This window comes from Scophthalmus maximus, chromosome 2 (genome assembly GCF_022379125.1).
Source record: "Scophthalmus maximus strain ysfricsl-2021 chromosome 2, ASM2237912v1, whole genome shotgun sequence".
In the NCBI taxonomy this organism is placed as follows: Eukaryota; Metazoa; Chordata; class Actinopteri; order Pleuronectiformes; family Scophthalmidae; genus Scophthalmus; species Scophthalmus maximus.
In genome coordinates, this window is record NC_061516.1 from 4,997,828 (window position 1) to 5,010,005 (window position 12,178).

Here is a 12,178-nt window from a genome sequence, read left to right on the forward strand (position 1 = left end):
TGTGTGTGTGTGTGTGTGTGTGTGTGTGTGTGTGTGTGTGTGTGTGTGTGTGTGTGTGTGTGTGTGTGTGTGTGTGTGTGTGTGTGTGTGTGTGTGTGTGTGTGTGTTTGCGTGTGCATTCCCCTGGAGATTATGAAACAAGGTCTAACATCACTGATGATGCAAAAGGTTTCTGGAAAACCAGAAGCACTTTTTCAAGCACTGACCGCTGTTTAGTCCGCATGGCAGACAAAACGTCGACCTTATTGCATGAAAACTACTCAAAAAAGTACTCACACTGCCAGTGCTGACCTGACCTGGGATGTGGACTTTCAAATCTGTAATCAGGTTCGAGCCACATTAAATGAACTCTGTTGAAGTCACAGTTACAATACACCGTGAGGGGAACATGACTGGCCCAGGGCCCAATCCCATTTCTCATTTTTCTCTTGAAAATCTACCCCTACGAAATGGGACACCCCTTCGGACACGATCCATCATCATGTAGGCAGAAGCGACGTGTTTTTACTGGAGATTCAACATGCCTGGAATGACGCCTATGTCATTGTAAAGACGCTGCCGCAGTTACTATGGTTTCAACCGACTTGAAGGTGATCCGCAAGGCATATCTCACAGCCCGCCGTTTGGAGGGTGGGTCTGGAAAATCTCCTTTTGGAGGGACATCTAGCCCCCTAGCCCCTCCCCCTCGATGCCAGAGGGAACTGAGACACCCCTACCCCTACACGTGACTGATTGAGCCCAAATCCATCCGACAGTCGTTGAAACATTTCATTCAAGAACAAAAATGGCGGGGCCAAAGTCAGAGGATCACCAAAGTCGGTAGGGTTCATCCTCTGGTGACCATGAATGTCTGTACTACATCTCATGACAATCCTTGCGGTAGTCGTTGAGATATTTGAGGGCGCTTTCACACCTATCTTGTTTGGTCCGCACCCCTCGGACTCTTCAGTGTGGTCCGAACCAAAATTGCAGGTATGAAAGGTAGACTCGGACAATCGGTGGACAAAAATTTGGTCTGGCCAAAAGAGATGGTCTCAGTCCGGATCAAATTGAACCATGGTTGGTTCGGTAGCAGTGTGAACACCCTGTTTTGGACGGTTCGGACTTTCGGGCCCATTACAGGAAGTTGAGGCAGCTAGCGATCAAAGAAGAAGAAGAGGAACCTGAAAAAGAAGTGTAAAAATGAGCCGCGGTAGCACCTGGGGAGAGGAGGAGATGGAATATTTCATTGCCATTTGGCCGGAAACAATAAAAAGTCAACTTGAAAAACACATAAAAATGCCAAAATTTTGAACTTATTTTTCGGAGAGAATGAGAGAGAGAGAGAATATGAAAAGGATGGCTAGTGGAAACGGAAAAAGCTACTCGTTGAATTGCCACAACGCCCGTCTACAAAGGAATCACTGTAAAGTATTGGGAAACGTAGCCCACATAGGTGATAACAACAGGACGTACTGTAGGTATGTCATGTAAAGCAACAGAAACATGAGCGATCAACACTGCCATCCACTGTGTGGCCTGGCCACAACTTTCAGAAGCTTTTTCTCAGAAGCCCATCTGAAATCAATTACCATTTTTTTTGTCGGCGACGACATGCATAAGCATCTCTGTTTGATGAGAGGTTCATCCAGGTTAGACTGTGTTGTACTGGTTGTCTGGCTCGTGTGACATGCGTTCACAACCTCAAACTGCCGAACAGCGGGACAACATGGCCTCCGTTTGCTGATGTTGTACTGGCACCATCTTGTTCGAGCTGTATCAAACCTGCATCATTATCGGTGGATCGCCCTCCAAACCCCAGTCTGCCTCATTACTCTGAGTCAGTGGTTTACATGCTGCAAAGATTCTACTTGCAGAGGAAAATTCTGTGTGTGCAACAGTTTTCACGTTTGAGTGTTGACACATTGTCTTGCTGCCAACCAGTTGATGACGCTGTAGGTTTTATTTGTGTGTTCTAGTTAACAAGAAAGGGGGGCATTTTTCTCAGAACGACTCCCTGGTTGGGTAATAGTGAAGTATAATATAAATAAAACTGTGGGAGGGAAGGGACCGCCTCCTGGAAGTTACCCTCAGAAGACCCCCCCCCCCCCACCCCCCACCACCCCCCCGTGCCGGGTTTCCACAGAGCCTGATGCGTTCTCATGGATGTCGAGCGAAGCTGCCGCCAATAGAGCTGCTGCACGCTGCCAGCTCACAGCTCATTTAGGCGGATTACACAATATAACCAGAAGTTTCATCTACAGGAGAGTGTGTGTATGTTTAGTGTGTGTGTGTGTGTGTGTGTGTGTGTGTGTGTGTGTGTCTGCGCCTGCCTCATAACAAAAGCACAGAGGGCTCATTCACTGATGTCTCCTGGTTCCAATTTAGGAACGGCTCAGAGGGGTCTTTCCTCCAACTATTGTCTTTCTGTCGTTGGATTGCCCAATATCCACCTATTATTCAGTTTTACTCCTCTGAGATTTTCCTGTTCATACATACATCCTCCCGGGGGGATGCTTTTAAACATCTTTTGACATCATCCTTTTAATTTCTCAGATGATGACGTTTACAATAAAAAAAAATTAAAAAAAAAAAAAAAACCTTCCACGCTCATAAAGTGGCTGAGGGTTTGGCTCGGTCAGCAAGGTCCACTTTGGCGCTGAATTGTCAGGCATGTTGATCGGTTTAAGAACTGAATATTAGGCGCCAATTTGTTGTTTGCCTATTGCCGATAAACCCTTTAAGAAGAAAAAGAAGGTGATGTGGCTGAATAGAAATCATGGCCAACTGCTTTGCTTATTTTCTTTCTTTTTTGTTGTATACATCGTAAATTGTAGACGTCAAATTCTGAATTTGAAAGCTTTCGGAAAGCATCTCACTGCTGCCTTCGCTTTTGTTCTCTCAGACCGGTGGAACATTTCATGCAGTAGCCACCAGAAATTTTTGTCGGGCCATGCCTGTGCCAATTTTTTTAAGCAACAGACTGTCAAAATTGGTGGAAAAGAGCTCCTAGTGGTGGTTTGTACAGACCTCCGTGTCCCATACAGGATTAATTCTAATGACTTTGATGCTCCTCTGATTTCCCTCTATTGTCATCAATTTTTTCCACCGGAATACGTGTTTATGGTTCTGTTTAGACTCCCACAGTTCTTGGTAAAAGTTAGTGAAAGACCCTGGTCTGGATTAATACAGATGAAGTTCAAACGGATTTGATATTTAACTAAACATCGATCTTTCACTAACTTTAAGCAAAATGCCGCTGTTTACTAAACCACCAATGCCCCTCTGGGTGTGAACCTGAGGCCTGTACAACGAAGCGAGGTTACTGGCTTGTCAGAGCAACTTCAGGGGTAACTTTTTTTGATGTTGGGGATTTAATTTCCCATTTAACCCGAGGCATGTTGCCATGGTAATTTACCCTGGATCTCCAAACTGCCCCGAGCGGCTGCTGTTCGTGGTTAACCCGGCGTTGCACACAATCTTAAAACAGTCGATGTCTACGTAAGGAATGTGAGAAGCTCTCTGCGCGGGTGAGGGTGTCTAGGGACCATCAGAATTCATTGGAACTCCATACCACGTTTTCCCCGCTCCCGCCACATCGTGCTCACATACTGTCACCAGTGTTGAGTCAAACTCACGACCTCCGGCACGAGAGACGGCTGCGTTGTGATAAAAGCTTAATGCCTCAGCCCAGGACTCAGTGATTCAGGGGGTGATCTTCACACGCACTGCACAGCATTCGACTGGCTGGCTTCTGTTAGACTTAATCAAAACGCATCAAAATACAGGAAATGGCATCTACTCTAGCAAAAGAACGTTGGGGAGGACCCACCCACTTTTTTTTATACTTCCGACGCCCATGTGACAACCGCACCCCCCACTTCCAACGACCTTGGTCTTCGTTATTTGGAGTCGGGAATTACAAGTGACATTTTCAGAACCATGAATAAGGTTCTTTTAATATGATACAAAAAGAAACGCTGATACGTGCTGGTCAATTTGGTTTAAGCGACATGAAAAAGTGACAGAATATGAATATGAATTGGATTTCCACTTCCCTGAGCTGTATGAAAAATTGTGTTTCACACGTCCACCAGTCAGAAAATCAGTGCAAGAGAGAACACTTAAAAATTATAAGGTATAAATATAAAAACACCCAATAAACTCAAATTACGCTTAAATAGAATAACATAAGCTCATAAATAAAAGCACTTAATAAATAAACTAAGATTATGTTAAAATATAATTTAAAACATCAATAAATGTGTCCACTCTGGTTTTGAAACAGTTTCTAATAAATGAGGGGAGAGTTTATCGCACTACATAAATACAATTTAACGCTGCTGTTGCTTCAGCTGGCCTGGATGCAGATTCATCCCATGCTAAGCTCTCCATGCAGGATTGCTGCAAGACTCGATGGGCCCACTGACAAAAGCTAGTCGAGGTCCCTTTGAGAGTAAAAATCCCTAATCCCTGTTATGATCTGAGACCCTTGAAGAGACCCCAACTCAAACTCTTCTGCCCCTCTTCAGCGCCCCTGCCTCCAAAACCAGGCCAGCCCTAATGGACTTCACTGCATTTATGGACTGTGTTTTAACTGCCCTCCCTGTGAGAGAGGGGCCAACGGTGTGAGCAGAGGGAAGAGGAGGACTCCTCCACTCTTTTGCAAATTTACCAAAAATTCAGAGCAGCTAAACAGGTCAACCGTGTTGACCTTAATGCCCTACTGCATGGCACTGTAATGGAGGCCTCGCATTCACGTTAGAATTGTAGCAGCATCACTGTGTGATTATGCAAAACCACCACCAAGAGACAATACAAACACAAAGAGACCCAAAACCACCACAAAGACATGCAAAACAAACACACAGAGACACAAAGTAAACACGGAGACTCCAGACAAACTAAAACGAGATACAAAACAAGCACGAAGAGACGCGAACCAAACACACAGAGACAGAAAAAGGGACACTGAAACTCAAAACCACCATAAAGTCCCGAAACAAACATGGAGACACCAGATGCGAAATTCGCGTCATTCGCTCGAGTTGAAATATTTGAACTCTAGCGAAATATTCACGTGACATGATATTGTAACGTTGCAAAATTAGCGCTGAGTTCCTCAAGAGCGGCCCACCCCATTTGCGGTGTGGGTTTGGTAATGCATATAATGATGCATTCATAATTTTGTGGAAGCCTTATAATGCTGCGTTCACGCCAAATGTGAAGCAAATTTTCGCGTCGGGTTACTTGCGTGAGTTTGGCCACTGGATCATTTAAATGTATTCGTCCGACAAGCGCAACATGAAAATTCACTTGTTGTGAACGCAGCATTATGAGGCTTGCACTTTTACACCACAGTTCTGATTGCATCATTATATACACTACTAAAGCGGCACCATAAAATGGGCAGTGTGAAATAGAGTATAGTCAGCTCTAAAAAAGGACTATTTAACATCATCTCTACAAACATGAAATCTCTTGATAATGACAAATATATTTTGTTTTCTACATTTAGAACTTGGTCTGCAATGCCATTGATCTATTAATTCTATTAAAAATTGTAATACTTTGAATTGTGACTCACAAGCATCTTCGCAACTCACACATTCATAAATATAGACTGTTTATAAAACCATGCAGGTCCAGAAAGTGAGGCCAATGTGGAAGTGCCTGAAGCCTGTATTCTCTGGAATGACCAGCAGAGGGCAACTCCACTGGTTGTTTCTATAGAAGTCTGTGAGAAAATAACGCTTTTCCTAAGGAAAAAGGTCTCAATCTCCAGTTTCAAGTCTTCTTCAATACAGCATGAAATTCATTCTCTAAATTATGGTCTCATTTAGGGTAAAATAGACATTGAAGCATGATATGCATTGGTGCATTGATACAGCGTGATTGCCAGCTAGTTCCGTCCAATCGGTGCATGGTTGCAGGCAGTGACGGAATGGCCATCTGAAATTTGGGCAAATGCCAGAAGGGCCGCCCTCTGTATGGGCCACCAGGGTCATTGTATTGATAAAAATAATACTTGTAAAAGCAATTTTGTGTTTGATTATTTCAAGTTATTCACAACCCGTTGCCTGCAGCCTGTGCTTTATGTCAACATTTGGGAGGAGTTTGTGTTGTTGGGTTTGTAAATAGGGCCAGGGTGTGTTGCAAATGGCAGGGCCATTTTTTGATCCCAGTCAGTCACTGGTTGCAGGTGTAGGTGGGCGCGCAGTGGACAAGATCTCAGACCCATACCCATCCCACCACATTCCAAATATGGCTACTTCTGGTTCCAAAAAAACATGATGGTGCTGGTCAACTGAGTAGTGGCAGAGTAGTAATGTGGAGCTGTTGATGAGAGACAGTATAGAGATGTTTTGTAGAGCTACTACAGTTTAACACCCTCCCCACTGCAACAGTGTGGAGAAGCCTGCAACATTTCATATTACAAGTCTGGAAAATAACTTGTGAGCTGCAGTAACTTGGTCAGGAGTTGTCCTCAGGCAGACCCAACCACAGGGAAACGCTTGTTACCTGAAGATAGAGCTGGAAGTCATTACTGCAGGATCCAGCCTCAAGAGCTCGACTCATGTACATTCATGCACACGTGTCTGCTTGTGGCTATTAGGTGAAGGCGATGCTGAAGACAGGCGGAAGGATCCCCGAGTAGTGTAGTACAGAGGAGGGAGAGATGAAAGTGAAAAAGTTGAGGTTAATGACACAGGAGAGGAGATCAGAAACTGAAGGTTAAGGGTCTATTGGGTGGTAATAAGGCTTCAGGCCCTCTGGTAATGCCAGGGGTCACTGGGAAACATGTTTCTGTTTATCTCATGGGTTTGAGCAACTTCCAAAGGCGTTGGGTGGGTGCACACGAAAAACCATCGTCGTATTTTGCTTTGTATTTATCGAGTCCTCCTCGGTGACTTGCTTTTTGTTTCCTTATAAATAATGGACAAGTCCATGCAGAAGAAAAAAGAAGTAAAACACAGCTAGGTCCAAAAACAATCTTTTGTCTGGACAAAATTTGTGAAACTGAGGACAGAGTTGAACACTGGTGTGGAACAGCCATAAACAACTACTTTGAAATCATAACTCCGGCACGAGGACGGGGGGGGAAGCGTGGCTCGAAACGCCTGACCCTCTGGTTAGTGGACGAGCCTTTCTACCCTCTCTCTCTCTCCTGAGCCCACAATGTAATGAACCAAATCCTGCTTGAAAATAAGCTAAATGTTGCTAGGTGACATAAACACCAATTAGTATATATTCATGTTGTCATTGCGTTGTCTTTTAATTGCAGTTGAATTTCCAATAAGGCTCTTCTTATTGACATGATTTTTGGTTTCTGTTGTCAGACAATGGAACAAGTACGATAACCAGGGGTGACTGCCAAGACGGTCAATTGAGGAGGGGAAGTCCAATCTCTTGCGCTCACTCGCGACTCTCTTCTGCAGGAAGAAGCTCAGGTTTGCAGGTTTACATGCTAGAAATTGTTTGTGCCAATTCTGTGGCAGAGGCGGGGGTAATCAGACGCAGAGAACACTCAGGAGACCAGGCTTTAAGATAAAAGCCACTGTCTTTACTCACAGTCCAATACATACACATACACAAGTCAAGTCAGTCCAAAAAGAGCAACCAAAAACACAAGCAAAGGTTGCACAGGGAAGCTGCACTAGAAAAAAGGGACGAAGGGAAGGGCAGATTTTTTTGAAGGGGTTTCTCGGTGGAAAAGTGATCAGGTGAAAGGTGTGTAGACTAATATCAATCAGGAAATATTGCATAAAACTCCTTTTCAACAAGCAACTGCTAATGGAGAAACTCCAACACTGCGGTGGCCAACCCATGGTGTATCTTCATGATGCAGTCATTTGGCTGACCAATGCAATCTCTCAGTCATCAACATTCACACTTTCAGGGCTGATCTCGGTATTGTGATCCTGCCGAAAAAAGAGAAAGGAATGACTGCAACATTTACATACTTTGTGTTGTGTTTTACAGTCAAAACCCAAAAGACATAAGCTTGAGATCAAATAAAAAGTGTATGGTGCATGCAAAACATGCAAAAACATTTAAAAGCACAAATTACTACATTGTGTACATGAATGAGTCACGATACCTCCCAAGGCTCTGTAATCATCCCTACTGGCAATAATACCATTGTACTCTGTGAATATTTTCCAGCTCATTGTTTGTTTTTTTTCACACATAAATTGCATATGAAGGAGGACGACATGACAGCTCCCAAAAGTGAAGCCAAAATCATACTAATTGCCTCCTGGTGGCTGGCTGCAGTGTGGGTCATAAACTCTGCCTCCGCCATGTTAGCAGATGGGACAATTGTCTGTCATTTGGATCACTACAGCACTCCAAATGATGTCAAATGCATAAGATGGCAGTGCCCTTATCTGAGATATTTTGGCTTAAATTTTGTACAACGGAAGGAAGTGGAGAAGCATCGTGCAACTTCAAATTTGAGTCTTTTTTATCAGGGTGTAACAATAACATTCTGGGCTGCCGGAGTAAAATGTAACAAATAACAGGCATATGTTAAGCAACACAGGTTGACATGTTCCCATTCTTGAACGTATTACTTCTCAAGAATCCATGGGTAAAAATGAATTTGTTTTGTTTTGAGGGAAGAATGGATTTGGTCGAGATCAATTCGAATATTTAGCGAGACCAATGACCAAGTCCGAGTGCAAATACCAACGAGTCCGAGACAATAGAAAAACGTCTAGAGTCTGTAGTCAGGTCCGGTACAGCACTGGTCCTGTGTTCTAAGGTCGAGCTTAACACACTTTAATTAAACAGGTGAACAGCTCTTTGTGCAGCAGTGCGGCTTCAGAGCTCTGACGACTGAGTCCTGCAGGTCTTCAATTTCAGAAAGAAATCTGCAACTAGCAACACCACGGGCCAGGCAAACAGCCTGCTCCAAACATTACATCCCAGTAACGTTAATAAGAACGCAGCGGTGTACTCCACCTTCCCCTCAGTCTGTTAATTGCGCATGTGTACGTGAGTGCACATACAACATACTCACACATTAGAGATCTTTAGACAATGGCTGGTCACCTGGTAAATGTAGATTATTATAGGGTTTATTATAGTGAATCGATGAGAGCCTAAACGAGTACCGGCAGCTTGCAGGAAGTCCCAGTACGCAAGTAAAAGGAATGGTACTCAAAAGAGTCAAATGTAGAGGTTCCGATACTGTGTACTCGGTGCGTACCCCCCAACTTCCAGCACTGGTGAGTGCAATGTCATCTGAATAGTGAGAGAGGAACTGGATATGAGAGAAATTAAACACACTGGATGAAATGTATGTAGTTTAATATTTTGGTGATATGGTTTCTTGTGGTTTTACAGCTGGCCACAATGTGCATTTTTAAGGAAAAGATAAGGCAAAACATGTGGGCACTGAAGTTGTCCTTTGGAGCAGTCTTCTCCACCTTCCAAAAATCACTGTGCTTAATGATTCAGATCTAGTCTCCTGTAGCTGCTCTCATGTCCTTTAAGTGCCAATCTAAATAAATGACCCAGACCCTGGAGAGAGCGTCGGCTTGTTGACCTTTACTATCTCCAATCCCTCAGAGATCTGTTGAGATCAACCAACAAACTCTGTGAATTCTCGGCAGCTGCTGTGGACCTGACTGTGTGTATGGTCGGACACAAATTAACATAGGAGGCTTGTGATACGGTTCAGGCATCAGCCATCACTGGTTATCACTCAGTGGGGGGAAACCACAGACATCATAAGGGAGAAACTCTTCAGATCTTGAGTAGCCCACCGTCACTCGGCCAACATAAAGAACAATTCTACAAAGTTGCCGGAGTGTCTCTGACCTCAAATCCAGCTTCCTTAATGGACTGAAAAGAGCATTGTTCCATAGAAATGTTGCGTATTACAGTTGGATTTACATGTATCTCATCTCATACAGTCATAGAGTGAACACATTGGACTGTAAGTTCATCAACATCCCAAACCAATAAAAAACAAGAACAAAAACCAAGCCCAGATGTGTGTTTACACAGACGTCGGGAAGTCAGTTGGGTCTATGATGAAGCTGCATTATGAGGGCCTGTGGGCAGGACAGAGGAGGCTTTGTACAAAACTGTATCAGTACCTCTAATGAAATACAGATACTACAACAAACTGTTTTGCTTTGAAACAATGTATGAATGTTTAAAATCCAAAAGAACATCAAGACTGTATGTGACTACAGTTAGATTCATCACTCTGACTGGGATAGGGAGGTTTTGGGGCATCAACTTCATCAAGTTTCCTTTACACCAAGGACACAAAGAAAGTTCTATTTCTAAGACATTACTTGTTCTTCTTTTAAAAAGTACACAAATCCTTGCATTGTGAAATCTCTCTTAATTACTCAGCTGAATGCAATAAAACTTATAATAATAATATTATCATTGCATATTTGTAATTATGATGATGGCGGCGGCATGTTTGGAGAAGACAATGTTTGTGAAAAATGGTGCAGTCTATATATTGATCTCAGTTTCTCAGCTCAGATCTGTTTTCTTCAAAACTACCATTAGAAGATCCCAAAGCTGAGTCTTTTAAATTAGTCATAGTGGTTTTAATGCAACCGACTGATGCAAGTATTACAATAACTAACTTCTTAATTAATACAATTTTGATTATGAAACAGTAGATTATTGAGCTGACATTGCTTCTCATCCTGTCATGGATTTAGTTACCTGAGCCTTATATCAGCAAGAGATGATCACAAACAACAAAGTGGGTCAAGTCTCTGATTAACATCCTGTGAGACAGTCTGAAAATATATTAAAAAGTAGTTGATGAGAAATGAAATAGATAAACAGGAAAGAATTAGCATGGGGGTCAAGTCAAACATGAGCAAACAAACACGAGTTCATTGCAGTGTCTTTTTTGAGTTGGTGCAGGAAGAAACCAGTTATCCAGGGTAGGAAGGCCGACAAGGAAGAATGAAGTCCCATCTGGAATTTATAATCATTTATATGTTACTCATTACTGCTTACACCACAGGAGCAGGTGAAGCTTTCTTCGCCTGTACAGAGAGTGATCTTTTGTCATTGCAGGGGCCTTATGCTCGAGGTATAATGCCCTAAAATCAACAATGCCGTGGAAATGATGTTGTAAAACATAAGACCTCTTCCAAGAACCGTTCATATGAACGTCGTAATTGAATATTCTTTCAGGTACAAACACAATTTGCAAGTGGTCCAGACCTGTTGTATGAGTTACGTAAATTAGCCTGCTGTTATTCAGATCAAGTGTTTCCCCTAATAGATTGTATTTCATCACTTTGAAGCAATTATACATAAATAATCTGTGAATTACACCTCACTATATTGACATTATTCTGTTCAACTCTGCAACTCGAATCAAACGTCATTGCGCGATGGCTAGGGGAGCGCACAACTCAGTGGGTTGTTGGCATGCATCTTGCACAAGGCACACATGGAGATGGCTGGCTTGACATAGGAGTCTGGCTCTACACGCCAGATAAGGTACGTCAAATAATTTTAGCATGCTACAAATTACTGTACACAATATTGCAAGGAATGAAGGTGCACTGACCCAACACCCGTAGAAAACATGCCTGTGAATCAATGCCTGGCACGTATTTTCATCCATATCAGTGACAGAGACTTCACCTTGACATACCTGCAGTCACCAATTTCCATGCCCTGGCAAGATGTGTTTAAAAAAAAAAGAGAAGCTATTTAAGCTCGTGCACATTGGCTCAAATATGCGGAGGTGGCATGAACTCAACGTACGAAAAAATGTAAGAGACATTTAGGATAAGAATACAAAAATGTTCTTGCATGAGGCCCATTGTGAAGCTTCACACAGCTACATATATACGATATATAACACTTCATTACCAAGACCCAAGAAATGCTCACCTGTTGATTCAGCTACTTGCATGACAATGAATATATTAAACATTGTGCTACACCTCTGAACCAGTCAGCTGGAGCTCGTTGGGCTTTTGTGATTCTGTTGGGTTTTTTAAACAAGTCAGAAATTACATGCGGATTGTGTGACTGAAACCTAATATTTCCCACAGTCCTCATCACATGTGATCATACACTTAGAGGCCACCTGGGAGAGTTGTACAGGTTATTCTGTCAACTATAATCACACACACACACATGCACGCTCGCACGCACACACACACACACACACACACACACACACACACACACA